The 23756-nt window shown below is 38.0% G+C and overlaps 1 non-coding gene across 1 annotated transcript; it reads right to left on the reverse strand.

Annotated features, from left to right (window-relative positions):
* Nucleotides 1-912: 912 nt before the first annotated feature.
* On the reverse strand, nucleotides 913-1020 carry LOC119063537 (U6 spliceosomal RNA). Its single transcript, XR_005085204.2, has one exon. It is a non-coding gene; the product is annotated as a U6 spliceosomal RNA (small nuclear RNA).
* Between the last annotated feature and the right edge of the window lie 22736 nt (nucleotides 1021-23756).

Below are 23756 nucleotides of genomic sequence, written 5' to 3' on the forward strand. Positions count from 1 at the left end.
AATAATGACAGAAAGCTTTCCTAACCTGGCAAAAGAGATAGACATACAAGACCAGGAAGAACAGAGTCCCAAACAGGACGAACCTAAAGAGGTCCACACCAAGACACATTATAATTAAAATGCAAAAGAGTAAAGACAAAGAGAGGATCTTAAAGCAAGAGAAAAGCTATTAGTTACCTACAAGGGAACAGTTCCCAGAAAACCGTCAGCTGATTTTTCAACAGAATCTTTGCAAGTCAGAAGAGACTGGTTAGACATGTTCAAAATAATGAAAAGGAAGGACCTACAACCAAGATTACTCTGCCCAGCAAAGCTATACTTTAGAATTGAAGGGTGGGTAAAGAGCTTCCCAGACAAGACAAAACTAAAGGAGTTCATCATCACCAAACCAGCATTATATGAAATGTTAAAGGGTCTTTAAGAAGGAGAAGAAGATGATGAAAAATATGAACAATAAAATGTCAATAAATACATATCTATCAATAATTGAATCTAAAAAAACAAAATAACCAACCAAACAGAATAGAAACAGGCCCATAGGTACAGAAAACATTTTGACATTTGTCAGAATGGAGGAGGATTAGAGGGATGGATGAAAAGTTTTCAGGGATTAAGAAGTACAAATTGGTAATAACAGAACAACCATGAGGATGTAAAGTATAGCATAGGGAATATAGTCAATAACATTCAAATAACTATATACGTTATCAGATGGGTACAAAATTAATCAGGATGATCACTTAGTAAGTTATATGACATCTAATCACCTGGGCAGTTGAAACCTCCAGCATCCACGGCTATAACATTTAACAAACATTTAACAAAGCCAAAGCCTACTCAGGTTAAGATGAAACGTCACACTAATGGCAAGTTTGCCTCAGTTTCTCTTATTTGATACATTATATTGGGCTTAAAAATATGGAATGCTTCATGAATTTCCATGTCATCCTTGCACAGGGGCCATGCTAGTATTCTCTGTATCGTTCTAATTTTTAGTACATGTGCTGCCAAAGTGAGTGCTATGTTGGGCTTTTAACAAGAAAATGATAAGGCATGCTAACAGGCCAGAAAAAATCTCAGTCTAGGAATAAACCAAGCAGCACAATAAGACCCAGATGTGACAGAGAAATTGGAATTATCAGAAAAAGGATTTAAAATGACTAATTTATGTAATAAGGGCTCTAATGGGGAAGTAAACAACAATCAAGAAGAGATGATTAGTGTAAAGCAGAGAGATGGGCACTCTAAGTCAAAATTAAAACAAAATGCTGGAAATCAAAACTCTGTAACAGAAATGAAGAAGGCCTTTGATGAGCTCATCAGTAGACTGCGTAAGGCAGAGGGAAGAATCACTGAGATTGAAGTTAGATGAGTAGGAACTTCCCAAACTGAAAGGAAAGAAGGAAAGAAACCCAAACCTAAAACAGATGAAGAAATGTCCAAGAATCATGTGACAATTACAAAAGGTGAAACATACATATTTAGAATAACAAAAGTAAATATATAATGGAGCAGAAATATGAATAGCCGAGAATTTTCCAAAGATGATGACAGAGATTAAACCACAGATTTTAAAGATTAGAGAATACCAATAAAGATAAATACTAAAATGTTTATACTTAGGCATATCATATTCAAACTCCAGAAACTCCAGAAACTCAGAAAACAAAGTTAAAATCATGAAGAAGCCAAAGAGTGAAAACCATATATAGAAAGGAGCAAGGATAAGAATGATAGCAAAGTTCTTGTTAGAAATCATGAAAACAAGAAGAGAGTGGAGTCAATTATTTAAACTATTGAAAGAAATGCCCCCACACCAATCATCCCATAAATCTATAACCAGCAAAATTATTCTTCAAAGGTGAAGGGAGAATAAACCCTTTTTTTAAAACAGATTTTACTTATTTATTTTCAGAGAGGAAAAGGAGGGAGAAAGGGAGGGAGAGAAACATCAATGTGTGGATGCCTCTCACGTGCCTCCCAATGGGGACCTGGTCCACAACCCAGGCGTGTGCTCTAGACTGGGAATTGAACCAGTGACCCTTTGGTTCCCAGGCCAGCACTGAATCCACTGAGCCACACCAGTCAGGGCAGAATAAACACTTTTTCATACAGATGAAACTTAAGGGAATTCATTATCAACATTACTTTCATTATCTGCCCTGAAAGAAATGACAATAGAAGTTTTTTGGCTAGAAGGAAAATTATGTAGGGCATAAATTTGGATCTGTATAAAGAAAAAAGAGTAAGAAAACAAATAAATGAGGATAAAATAGCATTAGTTTTCTTAAGTCATCTTTCTTTACTATATAAAACATAACATGATAAAATACTTATAGTAACAACACACTACCCTGTGGGCAAGTGAACATACCATACTGTGCTGATAGTAACGACATACTGTGGACAAGTGCAATGAACAACAGCAATGCCACAATGGACAGGAGCGAGCAATAGGACATATTCCGTTTTAAAGCACCTTTGCTATACAACAAGGCAGATTTAAATTTTAGATTAACTAATAATATATATTGAAAAGTCTATAGAAACCATTAATATTTTTTAAAAAGTATAACTAATATGCTCAGAGAGGAGAAAAATGGAATTATATAAAATGCTCAATTAAAACCAGAGAAGGCAGAAAAAGAGGGGAGGACAAAGAGGAAGAGCAATGAATATATCATAGATATTAATCCAACTATATCAATAACTACTTTAAATATGAATGCCAGTGATTTTAATACACTAATTGTAAGATAGAGATTGTCAGAATGAATAAACAAAGCAAGACCCAACTATTGAATGTATGTCATTCACAAGAAGTCACTTTAAATATAAAATTTACATTTGTGAAAAGCAAAGCAATGGAGAAAGATACATTATGCTAATATTAATAAAAAACAAAACCAGTGTAGCTATGTTAAGTTTAGTTAAAGCAGAATTCAAGTCCAGCTGAATTATCAGGGATGTAGAGAGCTGTTACATTAGAAGATGACACAATCATTAATATGTATGTACCTAACAATGGGGCATCAAAATACATGTGGCAAACCTAATAGGTCTGCAAAAAGAAATAGACAAATACACCATCATAGTTGTAGATTTCAACACTGCCCTTTTAGTAATTGTTAGACAATTATTACAGATATATTTGACCTGAACAGCACTACCAATCAACTTCATTTAATGAATTTTTTAAACACTCTTTAACAACAGAAGAATACACTTTCTCCTCAAGATTGCATTGAATGTTCACCAAGATACAACTATTCTGGGCTATAACACACACCTTCACAAATTTAAAAGAATAAAAATTATACAAAGTGTGTTCTCAGACCACAATGCAATTAAGCAAGAAATAAATAACAGAAAGATAGCTGGAAAATCCTAAATGTGTGGAGATTAAACAGACAAACTCTAAATAACGTATAGGTCAAAGAGAAATCTCAGAAAGAAATTACAGATATTTTGAACTGAGTGAAAATAGAACTATCATTTATTATAATTTTGTGGGTGTAGCAAAATTAGTGTACATAAGGAAATTTACAGCATTATAATATATATTTGACAAGAATGAAGAATCTAAAATCAGTAAAGCTTCTATCTTAGGAAACTAGAAAGAAAAGGAACAATTTAAAGCTAAGGTATACAGAAGGAAATTAATAATAAAAATTAGAGCAGAAATCAGTGCAATTAAAAAGAAACAATAGGAAAAACAATGGAATCAATATATGGGTCTCTGGAAGAATCGACACATTGATGAACTCTGTCTGGTAGGTCTACTCAATAAAAAGAAACAAAACACAGAATACCACCTTCAGAAGCAAAAGAGAGATCATCACTATTGATCTCATGGAGGTTAAAAGAATAATAAAAGATTACTGTAAGCAACTTTATGCCTGTATATTTGAAAATTTACATAAAATTAACTAATTCCTTGAAAGATACAAAGTACCAAAAGTCACAGAGGGGAAAAAGATAGCACAAATATGCCCATTTCTATTAGAGACATTGACTAGAAAATTAATAACTTACTAAAAAAGACAGCTCCAGGCTTAGATGGTTTCATTGATGAAATTCACCAAAGATTTTAGGAAGAAATGATACCAATTCTTCAAAATCTATTCCAGAAAATTGAAGTAGACAGAATATATCATTGAAGAAATGATACCAATTCTCCACAATGTGTTCCAGAATATTAAAGTAGACAGTGATGAGACTATCATTCCCATAACACACAAATCAAAGGCATTACAAGAAAGGAAAACTCCAGACCAGTGTCTCTGATGAACATAGATGCAAAAGTCCTCCAAAGAATCAGCAAAGTATTCAACAATATATTAAAGGATCATATACCTGTAAAAGTGGGATTTATTCTGGATGTGCTAAGCTGGTTAAACACTTGAAAGTCAGTCACTGCATTCTACTATACCAACAGACTGAAGAACAATGATATAATCCTATCAATTGATGCAGAAAAAGATTTTGGCAGTATCTGATACCCATTATATAAAAACTCTCATCTGGCTAGAGATAAAGGTGAACTTCCTTAACTCGAAGACCTCTATAAAAAACTTTCAGCTAACATCTTAATAATCAGAAACTAGATACCTTCTGAATAAAATTGGGAATCAAGTAAGGATGTCTGGTCTGACTAAACTTACTCAGTTTTATACTGGAAATTCTCATGAGTGCAGTAAGATGAGAAAAGGAAATAAAAGGTATACAGTCTAGAAAGAAAGAAATAAAACACTCTATGCAGGTGACATGGTTGTCTATGCAGAAAGTCCCAAGGAATTGTTAAAAAAAAACCCAAAACCTTCTGGAGCTAATAAATGAGTTCAGCAAGGTCGCAGATTTCAACATTAATATATAAAATTGATTGCTTCCCTACACACTAGAAATGAACAATTGCAATTTAAAATAGTTATAAGTACCATTTACAGTAGCAAAGAAACAAAAAGAAATATTTAGATATATTTAAAAACATGTACAAGACATATGCAGAAAATTATAAAATTATGATAAATCAAAGAAGGTCTAAATAAATAAGTATATTACAATTATATGCTAAAAGATTGTTAAAAATTAGGATGCATTTTTCCTACCTTCATTTATACCTTTCATGTAATGTCAATAAAATTTCCAGTAAATTATTTTATGCATATGAACGAACTGATCCTAAACTTTATATGAAAGGCAAGAGATCTGGAATAGCCAACATAATACTAAAGAAGAAGAAGAAAGTTGCTAGACTCACACTATGTGACTTCAAGGCATTATGAAACTATTGTAATCAGTATAGCATTATATCGACAAAAAATAGATGCATGGATCAATGGAATAGAATAGAAAGCCCATTGCTATATTGCTATAGTAATCAATGTAGCTTTATATTGGCAAAGAACAGATGCATAGATCAGTGGACCAGAATAGAGAACCCATTGAAATATAGCCAATGATCTTTGACAAAGGAACAAAAGAAATTCAGTCAAGAAAGGACAGTCTTTTCAACACATTGTGCTGGAGCAATTAGCCATCCATATGCAAAAACCAAAACAAAACAATAAAAGAAACCTACACACAGTGTTACATGTTTCATAAAAATTAACTCAAAAATAAATCAGAGACCAGAATGTAAAGTGTAAAACTATACAAGTCTAAGGAGATGAAATATAGGAGAAAAATTAGGTGACTTTGGATTGGGCTGCAAGTTTGTTTAATAATATCAAAGCATGGTCATTTTTAAAAAAGTTGTAACTGGCAGTTAGGTAAATTGAAAATGTCTGTTCTGCTGCTCTGTGAAAGACAATGAAGATGATGAAAACACAAGGCACAGAATAAGAGAAAATATTTGCAACACATGTATTTGATAATGAACTTGTATCCAAAATACCCAAGAAACTTAAAAATTTTAATAAGAAAACAAATAATCCAATTAGAAAATGGGCCTATGATCTGAAGAGACAGCTAACCAAAGAAAATGTGCAGGTAGCCAACAAGCATTTAAAAAGATGTTCAAAATTAATTGCCATTACAGAATTTCCAATTAAAATAATAATGAGATACGACTGCACACTTATTAAAATGGCTAAAATAGAAAAAAATGATAATACCAATTGCTGACAAGAATGTAGATCAGCAAGAACTCTCATTCATTGCTGGTGGGAATGCAAAATGTCACAGCCAGTTTGGAAGTTCGGCAGTTTCTTACAAAACTAAACATAGTGTTACAGTATGATCTGGCCATCATGGTCCTAGGTATTTATTTACTCAACTGATATTAAAACTTATATTCATACAAAAACCTGCACACAAATGTTTATATAGGTTTATTCAAAAAGTCACTAAAACTGAAAGCAACCAAGATTCCTTTAATATGTGAATAAATAAATTTGGTATATCCATATGATGGAATATTATTGAGTGATAAAAAGAAATAAGTAACAAGCTATAAAAAATAAATTTTAAATTTGTGTTGCTAAGTGAAAGAATTCAGTATAAAAATGCAACATACTATCTGATTCCAATTATGTGGTGTTCTAGAAACAAATAAACATCACTGGGGAGATACATTAAAAGATAAATGGTTTCCAAAGGCTCAAGGGAGAGTATTGACAAAAAAATGGAACACATCATTAACACTCTTAAGACTTTACTGGGAAAAGTAGATGTAAGCAAATTAATATCATTCAATATATGTAGTTTTAGAATAAGAATACAGGTGAGGAGCATTTAATTCTTCTTTGGAGGGAGAAGCAACAGTGAAAGCTATCATTTGTCCTTGACCTTGAAGCTGAAGTGTCTCTCTGCTCAACAGACATGGGGATGACATTTCAGGCAGAGGAAAAAGCATGAACAGCACCATGACTCCTTGAGACAATGTGAAATATTGAAAGAAATGCAAGTTTTCATAAGGTATGTAGGTTATGTAAGAAGGTATGGGTGGAGATATGGCTTAAATAAAAGGTAGGAAATCTGAATTTTAAAAAGTGGGCAGGGGTTAGAACATGAAGGGTATTAAAGGTTTGGCTTTATCCAAATTACTACATGGAAGCCTTTAAAGTTTTCTCTATTTTTCTGTATTTTAGTAAGGTAATAAAATGATAAGAGACAATGCAGAGATTGTTTGAAAAGAGAAAGGTATGAAGGCTGGAAATCCAGAGGGGAGACTTTCAGAGTGAGGTAGATGGTAAATATTGAGGGATTTGAGCAGGGAAGTAGGTGTGGAAATGAAAAAGAGGAGGAAAATGTGAGCACCATTAGGGCTGAATGGATGGGAATTGGTGTTCAGTTGACTTGAATTAGGATCAAGGAGAAGAAGCCATGAATACAGAGGTGTTTCTAGAATGATCTACTGGATAAATAGTAATGCCCCCCTCCAAATGGGGTGGGAGTTGGGGATAAGCTATAATGTAAAAGATGGTGGGTTTGGTTTTTAAAAGGGTGAGTTTAAAGTACTAAGCGAACCTTGAAAGCAGTTAAAAACATGTTTCTATATCATAGTTTGGAGATCATAGATGCACAAGCAACAATGAGGCAAAGAAATGAATGTAATTGCCCAGACCAAGTGTGCAGGGGTTAATTAATATCAATCTTTATCTCGAACTAAGGATACGGCCCTAAGGAATAATAAGACAATGGCACCAAATAAGGAGAAGGCAGAAAATAGAGTCTCAGAAGTAGCCGAAGTAGAATAGAGAATTGGGGCATTACAAAAGGAGAAATTGGCCATATGGAAGGTTTGGTGATGACTGACAGACATTGCACAGAGTACAAGTAAGATGAGGACTGAGAAAAGGCCTTTGGATAATTCAATTTAGTGGATGTTAGTAATGCTAGTGAAAGTCTTAGTAGAGTTAGAGAGTAAGAATGCCTCGGGTTTAACAGTGAATCAGGAGGCAGAGGGAGGGGAGGAACGCGCAGCAATGCATTGGGGATATATGCTCTAGTGCTGCTGGGTAAGCACAGTGTTCTTTTGTGTACAGAATGTTCTATTACAATAATATGGTAGGATAAAATAAAACCTCTAGAAAGCATAAATGAGAGCCTAGGAAGACAGGATAGCAATGAAATAGTGCTTTTTCAGATGCTTGTGAAAGGAAAAAGTGAGAATGGAAGTTCCCTGGGGTAGACAAGATTAAGAGGTGTTAACAGTGTGGGCACTCATGTATGCTGAACAGGAGGAACTGGTAGGTGGCAGGAGATTGGCGATAAGATGGTCAGTAATTGATATAGAATATAGTAGGGGGAGCACATGGGAAAAGTTGAACTTTAGACAAGGCTAGAAATATTTTCTTTTGAGATATGTAAATCCAAGTCAGAATGAACATATTGGAAATGGCAAAAAGAGAAATAGGAGAACCTCATCTCCCCAGGTGTAAATTGGTAGCAGTCAAATAGTCTAGTGCATGGAATCACCTCCGAGACTTACTGAAAAACAGATCTCTGGACCTCAACCCCTGGAGCTGAGAATCTGGGACAGGGCCTGAAAATATGTAGTTCTCACAAGATTTTAGGTGATACTTACGGAACTGACCAGCAGACTACATTTTGAGAATGACGGCCTAGAATTTCTCAATGAAGCAGGAGGTTAGGTCAGCTGCTGAGAACCAGGGCCAGTGGACCTTCGGCTCTCCTTTTAGCTAAAGGCATATCTTGTCCAGATACCCAAGCATGACTTTGTGTCTAGGGCATTTTTTCTATGCCAAGCCAGCCAACTGTGGGATCAAGCTTTCCCATGTTAGATAAAGGCATTGTTTTGAGAATGCTTGCATCCTAATGATACAACAGAACTATTGTCAGCTGCATCTTCAGTTTAAGAAGAGGCACAGAGATAAAGGAGGCAGAGAGTCTTGTTTCAGTTTTCCTAATAGTGCACCTTTTCATAATAAGCAGTTATGGCTTCCCCTTTGTTATTTCCTTAAAGAAAATTATAAATACTGGTTTGCTTGTCTCCCACTCCCATCTGCCTGAAGGCTGCACTTTGCTTCTTTAAATGTGTCAGTTGTGAACATGATGATTCTATTTGGGCATCTGTTAGCGTAGGTGTGATGTCCTTAGAGGTCACTGTCCCAGCTCTCACCTCTGCTGGAGACAGTGGTGCCAATTTTCCTGATGCTTTCTGCAAGGCTGGAAGCAACTTTAGCCCAAAGCAGGGAAGCGGTCTGTCCGCTGAGGTGGTGGTTCAGACATGTCGGATGCACTTTATTGCTCCCACAGTCTGTCACAAGTTTAAAATCTGATGAGGTCTTCAGTACAAATATTTCATACTGTTGGGCTGCCTCTCAACTACAGATCCTAAAGCCCTGTTCTAAAGATCAAAATACCCACAGACGCTGTACACAAATGCCATCTATTCAACAAAAGCTGGTGTTAGGATGGGAAACTGATAACACACACACACCTGCTCAGCGTTTACCGGGCTTTTTCACCACCCACTGAAATCTTCTGACTACAGAAACCGCATTTCTGACGTGTGCATCAATCGCTGCAACCTCCGATCGGCAATTCACAAAGCCTTCCTCTACCCCTATCTCTTCCCCCCGGGCTCCCCATCTCAGGCATGTGAAACAATGGACAATGGATATTTAAAACCATTCAGCATCCCTCCACACCTATTGCTTATAAATGCTGGGATCAATCAGGTCAAAATTACATTAGAATATTAGAAGTACATGTTTTATATAGAAAGTGCTTAAGAGAGGATCTAGCCTATATGATTCTAATAATAGTTATAATACTTTACAATATAGATAGTATTGTCACTATATAGTATATGTTATTTTTTCTATCCTCTATTTTATCTAAATTAAACTTTATAACAACATTGTGAGGCAGACATTATTCCTTCAGGTGAAGCAAAAAACAAAGATAGCTTTCGCTGAAGTATAATCACTGGTATATAGGATTCATAATAAAGAAAGACTTGATTTTTTAAAATTGAGGTATAATTGACACATTGTGTTTGTTTTGAGTAATCAGTTTAATGATTCAATATTTGCGCACACTGTAAAATGACCAGCACAATAAGTCTAGTTAATATCCATCACTACACATACAGAATTTTCTTTTGTGTAATGTGAGCATTTGAGATGTAACTCTTAAAGTAACTTTCAAATATGTGCTTCTGAGTTATTAACTAGAGTCATCATCCTGTACATTATATCCCTTAGATTTAATTTTTTTTAACTGGAAGTTTTTACCTTTTGACTCTCTTCACCAATTTGCCAACTCTCCCTTGTCCCCCACATATTTTCTTTACCCGTTCATCCCTTGATGGACACTTAGGTTGTTTTTACATCTTGGCAATTGTAAAGAATTTGCAGTGAACATGGGGTGCATATATCTTTTTGAGTTAGTGTTTTTCCCCTTTTGGATAAATCCCCAGAAGTGGAATTTCTGGATCATATGGTTGTTCTAGTTTTGAATTAAAAAAAATTGAAGAAACTCCATACCACTGTGCACAAGGGTTCCTTTTGTTTCACATGTTCCTTGCCAACACCTGTTATGTCTCGTCCTCTAGATAATAGCCATTCAACCAGGTGTGAGGTGATACCTCACTGTGGTCGTGATTTCATTTCTCTGATGGTTAGTCATGGTGAGCACCTTTTCATGTACCTGTTGGCTGTCTGGATGTGCTTGCTCCTTGGGAGAATGTCTATTCATATCCTCTGCCAATTTTTAAATTGGATTGTTTGATCTTTTGCTTTTGGATTATATGAGTTCTTTGCATATTTTGAATGTTAACCCCTTATCAGATATGTGATTTGCAAATATTTTCTCTCATTTAGTAGGTTGCAACTCTCTTTCTTCCTCATCGGTAGATCATAGGGAACCTATTATGAGTTCATAGGCAGGAAATGACAGAGAAGCATTGCTGCGACGGTGACAGATATAACATGAGGGTCTTGGACGCATATTTGTGCAGCTCCTAGACCCACTGGTATTTGACCCCAGATGTATCATATCTGTGCTATGGTGCATTGTTGCTGAGGTCACCTAACTTTATGACGTGTCTTTTCCTTGGGTTTGTTGATATCCACAATATGCTGGTAATCGCCGCTGAAAAGTGCTGCCTTGGGTTTGCAGCATTTGCCAAGTTCTGTGGTGTCACTATTTCCATCATTGCTGAATACAAGCTGCCAGAGTGATGTCACAGCATATGGACTTGGGAAGAAATGTGTTCCTATGGACTGTTTCTTGCATGTCACTGTACTCAGCTAGTGCTGGGCAGTTTTGGCCACAGGGTCACTTGATATCATTTGAGGTCCCGTGGTTTGATGCCCAGTTTCCATTAGGGCCCAGAGGCATGCCAGGAGTTATTTATCAACAGTTTATACTTCTCCACTGCAGATGCCATGACGTCTCTCTAGTAGCCGAGGAGTGTGCCCTGCACATAATGTATTTTGCCATCACAAGAGAACTGCAGTATCACTGATGATGTGGAGCAAGCCACAACTCTGGACCTTGTCAAGAAACTTTCCTAGCCCTGGGCTCCACTCCACAGCTTTCTACACAATCTGAAAAATGGGTCATAACAGTATTTTCCAGTGTGTCTCTTAAACCCAAAGAGACCTATAAAACATGACGGTTCCTTTTTTTTAGTGCTAGAGATGCAAGATAATAATTTATCCTTTACTTTGGAGTGAATATCCCAGTATGGCCAGAACCTTGGACTCCTAGGAACTTTACCCATGTGTCAGGCTCCTAAATCTTTCTGGGTTTTCTCTCCCTTTGGAGTACATGTGACTTTCTAAGGCACCCAGAGTATCTGCCACTTCCCGCTCATCAGGTATGATTAACACGACATCGTCAGTACAGTGGACCATGTGAGGTCCTGGATCTGCAGGACATCGAGGTGACTGAAGGCTCTTCTGACAATATATGACAGAAGGCAGGAGAGTTAACTCAGCCCTGAGGGAAGACTATCAATGTGGACTTTTATCTGTCTTTGTGAATAGAAACTGCTCATTCTTCTTTCTGATAAGAGAGAAAGAAAACATTTGTGAGTTCAATAGTAACACAGCAGGTAGCCAAGACTGTATTAACGACATGCTCTGGTAAATACCTCGCATCTGGTGTGGCAGCAGCAGTTGAAGTGACTGCTGGGTTAACTTGTGCAGTTCGTTGTAATCTTTTGAGATCCCTAGTTTTTGCAGGGGCCAGGCTACTACATAAAAGGGGGTCCTATTTGGGGACCACCACTCCTTTACCTGTCAAGTTTTTGAGAGTGGCACTGATTTTGCCATCTCTTTGAGATGCTATTATGTGTTGAATTGTATCCCCCCAAATATATATATTGAAGCCCTAATGTCTAATACCTGTGAATGTGACCTTATTTGGAAATAGGGTCATTGCAGATGTAATTAATTAAGTTGTACTCACACTGGATGGAGTAAGGTGGTCCCTTACAAGGAGAGGGAAATTTAGGCATAGATGCAGACAGAGGGAAGACAGCTAGAGGTACAACAAAGTGCAGATATCGGTAATGTGGACACTGTCCCACAGTGTCCATGTCATTATTGATGAAATGAGACATTCACATGGACTACAGAGTCTGGTGGAGGAAAAGGGACAGCATGGCTTCTCTCTCAAGGGGAGCAGAAGCTCTGCCCTTGCTGAGACCAGCCTTTATTGGGTTTCTCCAACATTACCTGGTGGTCCTCATTTACTATGCATAGGTTGCTTTAGGTGGTTACCTTTTACAGAAAACAAAGGAGCCAATGCTGCTAATCACATCACAGAAGAGGGATATTTGCAAATGAACAGGACAAGAGTGGTTGAACCTTCACTGGTCCTTGGAAGGTTTAGCATGGATTTTAGGAAGTTACTTTGCAGTAAATGTTTGGCACGGGGGAGGGGGGGCTGGGTCCGTGCCACTAGGAATGGTCTCCTACATATTGGAATTGTCCTGCCACAAGCCACGGACTTCCTGGGAGTTACTGGGGCTGGAGGAGGCAAGGAAGGATCTTTTCTTAAAGGTTCTTGAGGAAGTATGGCCCTGTTAAGATGTTGGTTTCAGACTTGTAGCTTCCTGAACTGTGAGAGAATAAATTTCCATTGTTTAAAGCCACACAGTTTGTGGTACCTTTTTACAATAGCCCTAGGAAATGAATACACATGTGATAAAAGTATTTTTAAAAATTATTGTCTTTCAGTGGGAGCACTTTCAGGCTCTTCTGGTACCTCCTACAAGAGCTGTAATTTTACAATATAAGAAACAGGATTCAGCCAATTGCTAAGTATATTTATTCCATTTGTACATATGGAAACCAGAGACATGACCACAAACATGGGTAGGACTCAGTTTCTTAGCTGACTTCTGCATACCTCCACTCTTAATGAGAAGGTTGTGACGGGATGTTTGGCTTCCAGCATCAATCTGTATTCAGTAGTTCTGAAAGAGCTGAGAAATCCACAGAGCTTGCGGTGGTGTTTTAGGGTCTTGCTTTAGTTGATGTGTTCTGGGTCGGGGGACTGGGCCAATGGACATAGCTGTTCTTTGGGGGTGGCTAATGCCACACTTTTGCTCCTCAGTTCTGATCTCCATCGTCTGTGTGTGTGTGCACGCATGTGCATTCAGGCTGCCATCTATTTTGCCGCTGGGAACACAATGTCCTAGGAGCCACTTCCATAATTTTTTTGTGGGTCAGGCCTTGCTAACTCATTTGGAACTTGCTACAGATTATAATAATTCTGTCCTCCCCACTTTCAAAGGCAGTCGTGTCCACTCCACTTCTAATGTGCTACCACCTGGCCTCTGCTGTTCTTGGTTCCTATGATTCCTCTTGCTTTTAGCAAACACAGTACTGGAACAATATGTTCTGTCATTATTCCCAGCCTACTTAGTAATGCAGGTGTCTCTCCGACCTATTGTCTTTATAAAGGGAGTATCTTCCAGGACTTGCAGAGGAGCAGGATCAGCCACAGGCATTTTCCGTCTTATAAAGTGGATCTTATTCTTGCTTCTCTGAGCTTTGTAAACTATTTTTCTATACCTTACTGCAGCAATTCTGGCACCTCTCTTTTGGTTAATAAGAGCTTTTGCTTTTTTTTTTAACCTCTTAAGGACCATTCCAAGAGCCATCAGGGACCTTGCTAGGGGTGAAATCCTTTATCACTGGAAAGTACCTCTGTATTGCAAAAACGCTACCTAACTCAGCTTTACATCCTGTCCCCTCTTGATCTAGCCCCGTTAGAAACCCCTCATTTCTGAGGGTAATGTGTTATCTAGGTTCTCAAGCTTTCTAAGCACATACTTCTCTTTTGCTTTAGCTGGTCCAGCACTTTCTGAGTAAGGTTATGCTGAGATTTGAGCCTAGAGAGGAGACGGGACAAATCCTGAGAAGGGTGAGAAAAGTCACCGAAGGTACTTGCCTCATTTGAGGCCTTCATAGAACTTTGCTGTATGTGTGTCTAGCCCTATCTTCTAATAGGGAGGACTTGGTCATTTCTTCAGGTCTGTAAGATTCATAATAACCTCAGGATTTAAGGCTCTTACCTGTGTAAGGGATTTGCCTAGGCTGAAGCTCTGCTAACAGTTAAGTCCTGTCCCTGTTTCACTGTGACCACCGTCCAGCTGCAGGAGCAGTTCTCTTTGAATGCTGCCAAGAAGTCCCTCCTACTCTCACACTTTGCTTTCAGTTGTTAATTCACAGCCCAAGCATGTCATTTTCTTTCTTTAGCCAATGATGCCCAGCAACAGCTAACCAATTCCACAATTCTTTTTTTAAAATTTATTTATCATTCGAGTACAGTTTTCTATATTTTACTCCCATCCCAGCCCACCCCGCAGTGCTCCCCACCTACCTCCCATTTCCACCCCTGTTAGTTTTTGTCCTTGTGTCCTTTATACTTGTTCCTGTGAATCCTTCCCCTTTTCCCCTGTGATTTTTCTCCCCTCTCTCCTCTGGTCCCTGTCTGCCTATTCTGTATTTCAGTGTCTTTGGTTATATTTTGCTTGCTTGTTTGTTTTGTTGTTTAGGTTCCTGTTAAAGGTAAGATCATATGGTATTTGTCTTTCAATGCCTGGCCTATTTCACTCAACATAATGCTTTCCAGTTCCATCCATGCTGTGGCAAAGGGTAGGAGCTCCTTCTCTCTTTCTGCTGCATAGAATTCCATTGTGTAAATGTACCATAGTTTTTGGATCCATTCATTTACTGGTGGGCACCTAGGTTGCTTCCAGCTCTTGGCTATTGTAAATTGTGCTGCTATGAACATTGGGGTGCATAGGTTCTTTTGGATTGGTGTTTCAGGGTTCTTAGGATATAGTCCTAGCAATGGAATTGCTGGGTCAAAAGGCATATTCATTTTTAGTTTTCTGAGAAAATTCCATACTGTTTTCCATAGTGGTGGTACCAGTCTGCAATCCCACCAACAGTGAACCAGTTCCATAATTCTTGTTACTTTTTTCTCCATACCTGTAAATTTTCAGTGTGTCATTCTGGCTATTCCATCTCTTTTGACCTGTATCTTATCACAAATCACCTTAGGTGGAAGCTAGAAAAATGCTCTAGCCTTCCAAAGACTATCCATACTTGGCCTGTTAACAGGGATGGAGTTCTTATTGCCATCCAGCCAGAAATGAGCTAACTCCAGAATTCCCATTTTTAGCATCTGCTTTCCAGGAACCCTTTGATATCAACTGTCTTAGACTGGGTTCCTCAGAACAAAACTTTGATAGGGATTTCTGGTTAAGGATATATGTGCTCTCAGGAGAAGGGACGTGAGGAAAAGAAAACAGGGCAGAGGAAAATGCCAAGCAAGAATGTGGTCTCAGTAGAGACTATCTTCTGTCTTGTTCCATGAGAAACTCTAGAGCAGGGGTCCCCAACTCCCAGGCTGTGGACTGGTACCAGTCCGTGACCTGTTGGTGTGTGGGGCCGCACAGCAGGAGGTGAGTGGCAGGCCATTGAGGGAAACTTCCCTGGCTTTCCTGCCTGAACTCTTCCTCTTGTGCCCCCCACCCCTGTCTGTGGAAAAATTGTCTTTTATGAAACCGGTCTCTGGTGCCAAAAAATGTCAGGGACTGCTACCCCAGAGCACAAATGGCAAGACAGAGCTTGAGGCAAGAGAGCCGACATTTCATTTTCAGTGCCAGCGGGTCATTGGCTGAGTGAATTCCTGATGGGGGCTGGGGGCTGAGGACAGGTGTAGCCTCCTAAGCAAGGTACTCACTTTGGGTTCAGGGCAATTCTCTATTGTTATCTTCAACAATCACAGCAAACAAGTGGGGGTACAGAAGCCAGAGGAGGGGATCTGGGTGGACGCCAACGGCATCCAGTACAGCACTGCAGAGCTATCAAGAACCGAAAAGATCAGCAAACTCCGAGTTATTCTCTATCTTATGTAAAAAATATATATTTAAAAACAGTTTGAAAATCTACTTTAGGCTTGGGTAGGATGGTTATGTTTATCTTCCCTTTTTGTTAATGGAATTGCAGTCAGTCCCACTGGCCATAGATCCCAAATGCCCAACTCACTGTTTTTGACAGAGGACCCTGTTGTCAGTAAGGTCTCTCCTCTGGTCTGCGGCCAGCTCTTAGAGCCCTCAAATTGAGAATGTTATTTCCCACTGTGACTTCTGGTTAATTCTGTCAATTTCCATCCCTGTTTCTTACCTTTACTTTTGCTCTGTCATAGCTGGAGTGAGAGATTACGAGAACAAGTCCTTTCAGATATTTTGTCCCATTCAGAGTGGGTGACACAGTGTGAAAACACTGTACCTTTTTGCTCTCTGTGCAAATGGAAATGTCCCTGTACTAATGTACACTGTTCCTGAGAAGGGAACAGAAAGCAAAAAAGGAAAGATGGGAAGGATGACCCAAGAGTAATGTACAAATGGCTAAGAGTGAGATTTTTATTTTTTCAGTTAAATTTGGGAATCTGAGTCTGGGAATTTGCCAGCAAAAAATGTGTAACCTCAGCTCAGGGCTTCAGTGCTGTTGAAGGGTCTGCAAATAAGTCATTGTCTCCCGAGTTGATGAAAAGCAATTTACAGTGAGAACTGTCATGTTCTTTACTCCACAAAGCTCTGAGCATAGAGCAGAATGAGCCGTCTGTGTCACATAAAGCCCTAAAAAAATGGCGAGGCTTGCTCAAGTGCTTTGAAAACTGTGAAAAGCCACATAAAAATAAGATATTATGGCTGCTTCCAATGGACCTCTCCAGAGTCTACACTCAAGTTGTCTTTAACCTTACGTTCCACTTCCCCATGCATACACACATCCCTTATCCTCGCCTGAATTTCTTCCTTCCTTCCACTTGCTGCAGAATCCCTTCTACATTTTTGCCTTCTCAGGTATCAAAATTCCAGCTGTAATTGTGAGCTTGGTTTGACTCTTCACTGTGAGAAAGCAAATCCTGATACTCTGATTTGGCCACAAAAGGTGAACCTCTCTGTGGGGAAAGCCTGGCAGAAACCTGTGGCTTCACTCTTGTCCACTGAGGTTCTCCTTTGTCAGGGGAACTCCTTTCTTTAGGACAGAGTTCTCAAAGTGTGGTCTCTAAGCCAGCATATTAGCATCATTAGAGAACTTGTTAAGAGGAAAATTATTGACTCCATCCCAGACCTATGAAGTTAGAAACTGGAGGGGCAGGGAGGGGGCTGCAATCTGTGTTTTAATAAACCTTCCAGGTGATTCTGGAGTTTAGGAATCATTTTTCCAGGTCTGCTCAAGTTTGAGACCCACTGTCAGAGGGCATTTCTTACTGTTCGCCTTGATACCATCCTGCCAGCCTCAAGGGGAGCTCCCCCATGCACCACTCAAGGCAAATAAACTCTTAATTGCCATGGCACAGGTAGAACATTAACTTTCCTAATGGCTTGTCCATGATAATAGGAAAATAAAACTTTAGACTAATGTGTAGCTAGATACAATGATTCAGAAGACATGGGAATACATTGCATTTTAATAATATATTAAAAGCACCAGTTTTACAGTCAGACAAACTCGATTTTGAATCTAGCTTGTCATTTAATCATGTGGATATTCAGGCCCTGCATCTGTTAAACGTTGATAATAATAATACCTACCTTTTAAAACTATTGCAAAAATTAAGAGAGATGGTGAACGTCAAGCAATTCACAAAGTGCTGGACTCATAGAAGGTATTCAATAAGTAATGTTAAATTGGAGCTTGGTCATCACCAGTTCACAGTCTCCTGTTTGCAGTGGGCCTCGGGGATTGGCTCTTGGGCCCCCTCCACAGGGTGTGGGACATTTTCAGCCTTGGAATTTAGAAGCACCCCTAAGCACGTCTCAGTCCTTGGAGACTAAGCCAAGGGAGATGCCGGAATTCTCTCTTCCATGTCTGACTCCCACGGCCCAGATTCAAGTTTACTATCTGAAGACCCTCCAGTGACTTAGGATAGTGTTCTGTGGAGAACATCAGGCCCACTCCCAATAATCACAGAAATGGAGCCAGAGTACAAATTGGAGGCCCACACAACATATATTTACATTTCTAACTTATAGAACAAGGTAAAAAATGTCTTATTTTCTATGTAGGCAGAATAATTTAGCCCCCACAATATGTGGGACCTGTAAATATGTTACCTTGTGTGATAAAGGGACTTTGCTGATGGGATTAAAATAAAGACTTTGAGGTGGGGAAGTTATCCTGGATAATCCAACCAGATGAAATCACAAGAATGCTTGTAAGAGGGAGGCAGCAAGGTCAGAGAAGGAGATGTGGCGACAGGCAAAAGCTGGAGTGGTTTGGTGCTGTGAGTGAGGCATGCTGCTAGAAGGTGGAAAAGGCAAGGAGATAGATTCTCCCCTAGAACCTGCAGAGGCAATGCAGCCTGTTGACCACCAGGGGCTTCAGGGTGTCAGAACTGTCTGATGATGCATTTGTGTTGCTTTAAGCCACTGTGTGGTAATTTTTTGCAGTAGCATTAAGAGACTAATAACTCCTACCTTCATAATAATAAAAAATTATTAAAATGTGTACATATGCTTTTATAAGACTGCAAGTCGACAAAGTATCAGTGATGTTAAATTTAATGATTATTTTGCATAGGGAATGATCTGTGAAGTGATCCAGTGAAGTTTTTAAATGGGTGAAATAATGAAGGTCTAATTTATTCATTGTTTTTCCCATTCCACTTATTTTTCTTGCCTTCATTTCAGCATAATTATGAGTTATACTGCCAGGATAACTAGTTTTAACAAACAGTATTGCCAAATTAGACCATCTGTCTTGAGTTATTATAGTTCCTAGACAATGTTTTTTTATTAAGTACAATTGGAGAATTTTGGCACCTCTGAGGCAGGGGCAACTGAATTATTAAAACTCTTAAAGAACACTTAGATTTAGAAATAAATTATTAACTTATATATGCATATAACATATAAAGTTATATGTTATATGCATATATAAGTTAATATAATTAACTTATGTTAACACATTTTAAGGGGATCAGATGTGACAAATTATCATGATCTCAGGAGAAAAACCAAATATTTATTTTAAGTAAATACATTACTGTCATCTAGAGATTTACAGGTGATTTTCCATACCTGTAAAGCAATATCTAGATGCATGGAGTTTTACTAATTTTTTAAAACAGAAACTGTACTTGAAAAATAACTAAATAAAATTTAAAAAATTATTTAATGCTCAAATATTTTTAAAAGGTTTTATTTATTTATTTTTAGAGAAAGAGAGGGAGAGAAACATCAGTGTGTGGTTGCCTCTCACACACCCTGTACTGGGAACCTGACCCACAACCCAGGCATGTGCCCTGACTGGCAATCGAACCATCAACCCTTTGGTTCGCAGGCTGGCACTCAATCCACTGAGCCACACCAGCCAGAGCTCAATGCTAAAATATGAAAAGAAAAGTAAAAATATAAGTTTGATGCTTAGTTTGTTCAAACATTTTATTAGTTGAGACTATATGAAGACCTAGAATGGCCAGAATATAACCTCAATTTTGTTTGTACAGAAATTTACTCCTTCATGATCATTCATTTCCTCTTTCTAATTTTTTTTATATTTTATTGGAGGCCATTTTGTTGTATATTTCACATGCCATTTATCTAATTACAATTTTTTTGCCAGAAATTTAAAAATGCTTTTTATTCTTTAGAAAATGAAGTAGCCAAATCCATATCTGTTTGTGTTTTGTATATTTTTGCTGAATTACTAATAGCAAGCAACAATTCATACCAAGATATTATAGATTATTTTAAATTCAAGATTAATTACATTTGATAGCAAACACCATGATTTGTTTACAGAAACATGATTTGCTTCTACTTGAGGATATTCTGTTGTTTTGCTTATTTCTTCTTATGTATGTCATCATGCTTAAATAAAATTTTGTGGCCTTGACAGCATTTAGTTGGCATTCCCGTTGTATGATGTCTTAAGGGCAAACTTGGTAATTAACAATATTTTATTAAGTTGTTCCATTTGGGAAGGCCTGTAAAATAGTTCATGTAATATTTAAACCATTTCCTATAATAGCATAATTAACAGCCCAGCTGTGACTATATCTTCCAGTAACAAATTCAGACCATGAGCCATATATGCCACAAAGAATGAGAATGGAAATTTTAGCACAGTTCTGTCCTGAGAACCTTTCTCTCATCAACTATGTAGCACTAGCATTTTAGACATGTCCTCAATAATATTTTAAATTATTTAATGAAGTACAAACTCTTTAATATTTTAGAAATTTTAATTCTCATTCAATATTTTAGAAGAATAAAATTATTCAAGTTCTAGTGTCCAATGTGTATCTAGTCACCAATGTGAAGGCTATCTGCATCACACTTCAGGCATCTTACATTTAGATTTACAAAGACACAAACTTACTGGTAATATAGATTGTGTATTATTACAGAGTATTCCAGTGTTTCCATGTGCAGCTGTTGAAAATACTGCAGTTTTGTGAGTTCCTTTAGAACTATGAGCAAGGACATAAAGAGATGTAAAAAAGTGAAAGCTTGACGCTGCTAGGGAAGCGAAATATTATTACAAGGACATCTATTGCATTCATTCAATAGAAGATATATTTAAGTAATTTGTGTTTTCTGTTACCATGTAGAAGCCACTTCTGTCTTTATCTGCTATTGCACAGCCCATAAACCTTTGGGTATTAGGACACAGTGACCTTTTATTTTGAGGATTGGAACAAGACACGCAGAGAAGCACTTCCCTGGAGTGTGGAGAACTTATAAAACACTCTCTAAAGTCCAGCATGGTACTGAGGAAACATCCACACTTTCTGGGGACATTTCATTCTCTACTCACAGGCACATGTCGTCTCCTTGTTCTTGGGAAAAAGTGACAACTACAAAGGCATAATCTATTACTATAACATAATGAACCAAAGGGTATGTGTGTGCACGTTAGCACATACACACATACACACACGTGAAGAATTGAAGTTGCTCGACCTTGTATTCACAGCAGTGAGACTTGGGGTTCAAGACCAGGTCTGCACACACAAAACTCATTCTAGTACTCTAGCCTGTTTCCTTAAAAGTAGGATTTTATGCTTCCTTCTTCCATGCCATTGTCTAGCATCTTAATCATACTGTTTGTCACTCAAAACCAGCTCATATTTTGCTTCTTTGGGGAAGGCCTCGTGATTCCCTTTTGAACTTTGTAAACATAATTCTGTTCCAAGGAACACATCTATTGGTCATCCACTGGATTAGAAGCTAAGTCTCCTACTGATCTCTGAGTTAGTCCCTTGAGGGCAGAGACTGTGGCTGACTCATTTCTGTGTGTCTGAGACCTAATAGAGTGCCAGGAATATATTAGGAGCTGAAGAAATAGTTTTTAACTGAATTAAATGGAATAATAAAATGTAATTGATTTTTAAATAGAAACCCACCAGTCAGTAAATACCATTAGTATTAGCGTGGCATTCAGAAATCACTCACATGTCTTTAGGTTCCAGACTGATCACTATATTTTAAGAGGAATTTTGAGAAGATTCCACAACATTTTTTCCCAGTACTTTTTAAAAATATGGGCTGTTTTATACTGTCAGCAATTTCTTCCTGATATTTAAGCCGAAGCAGTACCTTCCAAACCATAGGCTGCAATTCTGAGAGAGCTGCTGGAATTGCCACAGTTTTATTCTTTTGACTGGGATAGATTTAAGGTTTGAGAGCATCTTAACTCAGCACATTTTAAAGAGCGGTATTTTTAGTGTCTTGGGCAAATAGTCCTGATTTAATTCAGGAAACAAAAGGTGTTGGGTTAACCAACAGTGATAGCACCTCATTGCTTTGTCTCTGAAGCCTTTCTTCCAGTCATTATCCTCTTCAAGCAAAATCGGTTCCTCCTTCCTCCACATCCTCAAAGCCTCTTTATTTAAAATGTGCACATTCAGGCCTGCAGGTGCACGCACACTCAAACCATGAAATCATGTACAAACTCTATTTTAGATGGGGGTATAGAAACAGATAGGGCGGTTGCAATTCCTTGAGTCTGAGCATCCGCGCCTTGTGGTTTTCTCCAGTGACCTTCCGATGATGTAGCAGACTCTCCAGCAACGCTGGTGTGCTGCCTGAATCACAAAGGAGGTACAATGAGGCGGAGCTCCCTTTCTTCCTATGATTGTGAATGTCATTTTCACATGTTTGCGGGTGCACGTGTGCAAGATTATCTCTAAGAACCGCACGCTGGTGACATTGCTGACTTAGAGGGTGTGCACACTTTGACCTTTACTAGGAAGCACCACATTATTTTTCAAAGTGGTTGAAAACGTACACTCCTAACAGCATTGTTTGGAAGTTTCTATTTGTTTATTCACTCTCTGATCCTTCATATCATCAGACTTCCTAATTCTTGCCGATCTGGTTGGTATCTCATTGAGGTTTTAATTTGTGTTGATGAAGTTGAGCAATTTCTCAAATGTTTGTCATTTTTTTATGAATTCATTTTTTCTTGCTTGACCTATAAGTAATGGAGAGAGACATGATGATCCCATTCATTCTGATGGTAACAGTATTTTTTGTAGTTCTATCAATTTTTGATTAAGAATTAAGAACTTATTTTATTACCACATTATAATTTTAGAACTTTTATATATATAACTGAACTTTTTATCACTATATTATGACTCACTTTAATGCTAATAATGCTATTGTCTTTAACACAATTTTGTCTGTATATATATACATATATATATACAGACATATCTGTGTGTATACATACATACACACATATATACACACACATATACACTTTTTTTTTAGTCTAGCATGTATTGTCTAGGAGACCTTTTTACATGTATTTACTTTCAAAATTTACATGTCCTTATGTTCCAGGAGTGTCCCTTTTAAAGTCTGTGTATTTGTGCCTTCTGTCTGCTGGTTTTCATGTTGTTCATAAGATTGCTCTCCCGTGTGACCGCCTACCCTTTGGAGGCGAACTTTTGGTTCTCGCTGCTTTCATTTTTTAAGTCGCCTTTTTCCTCTGAGATAACTATAGATTCACATGTAGTGGAGTTCCCTTTACCTAGTGTTACTCTAGCTAGCTCCCCCCAGTGTTAATGTCTTGTGAAATTATTGCACACTATCACTCTCCTTTGTAATTTTATTCTTCACTTCTTTAAACATTTCAAACCTAGTCATTCTATATTCTGTACTGGGCAATCCCAGCCTCTGTAACTCTCAGAGTTCTCTGACTTTCACACACTGCAGCTTCCCTTGATGTGTTCTGTGACACTTTGTGTGCTTATTACTTGATCATATTTAGGTGGGAATCCTCCCAGCTTAAACT

Source organism: Artibeus jamaicensis, unplaced genomic scaffold (assembly GCF_021234435.1).
Source record: "Artibeus jamaicensis isolate MK-2021 breed Jamaican fruit bat unplaced genomic scaffold, CSHL_Jam_final scaffold_1019, whole genome shotgun sequence".
NCBI lineage: Eukaryota > Metazoa > Chordata > Mammalia > Chiroptera > Phyllostomidae > Artibeus > Artibeus jamaicensis.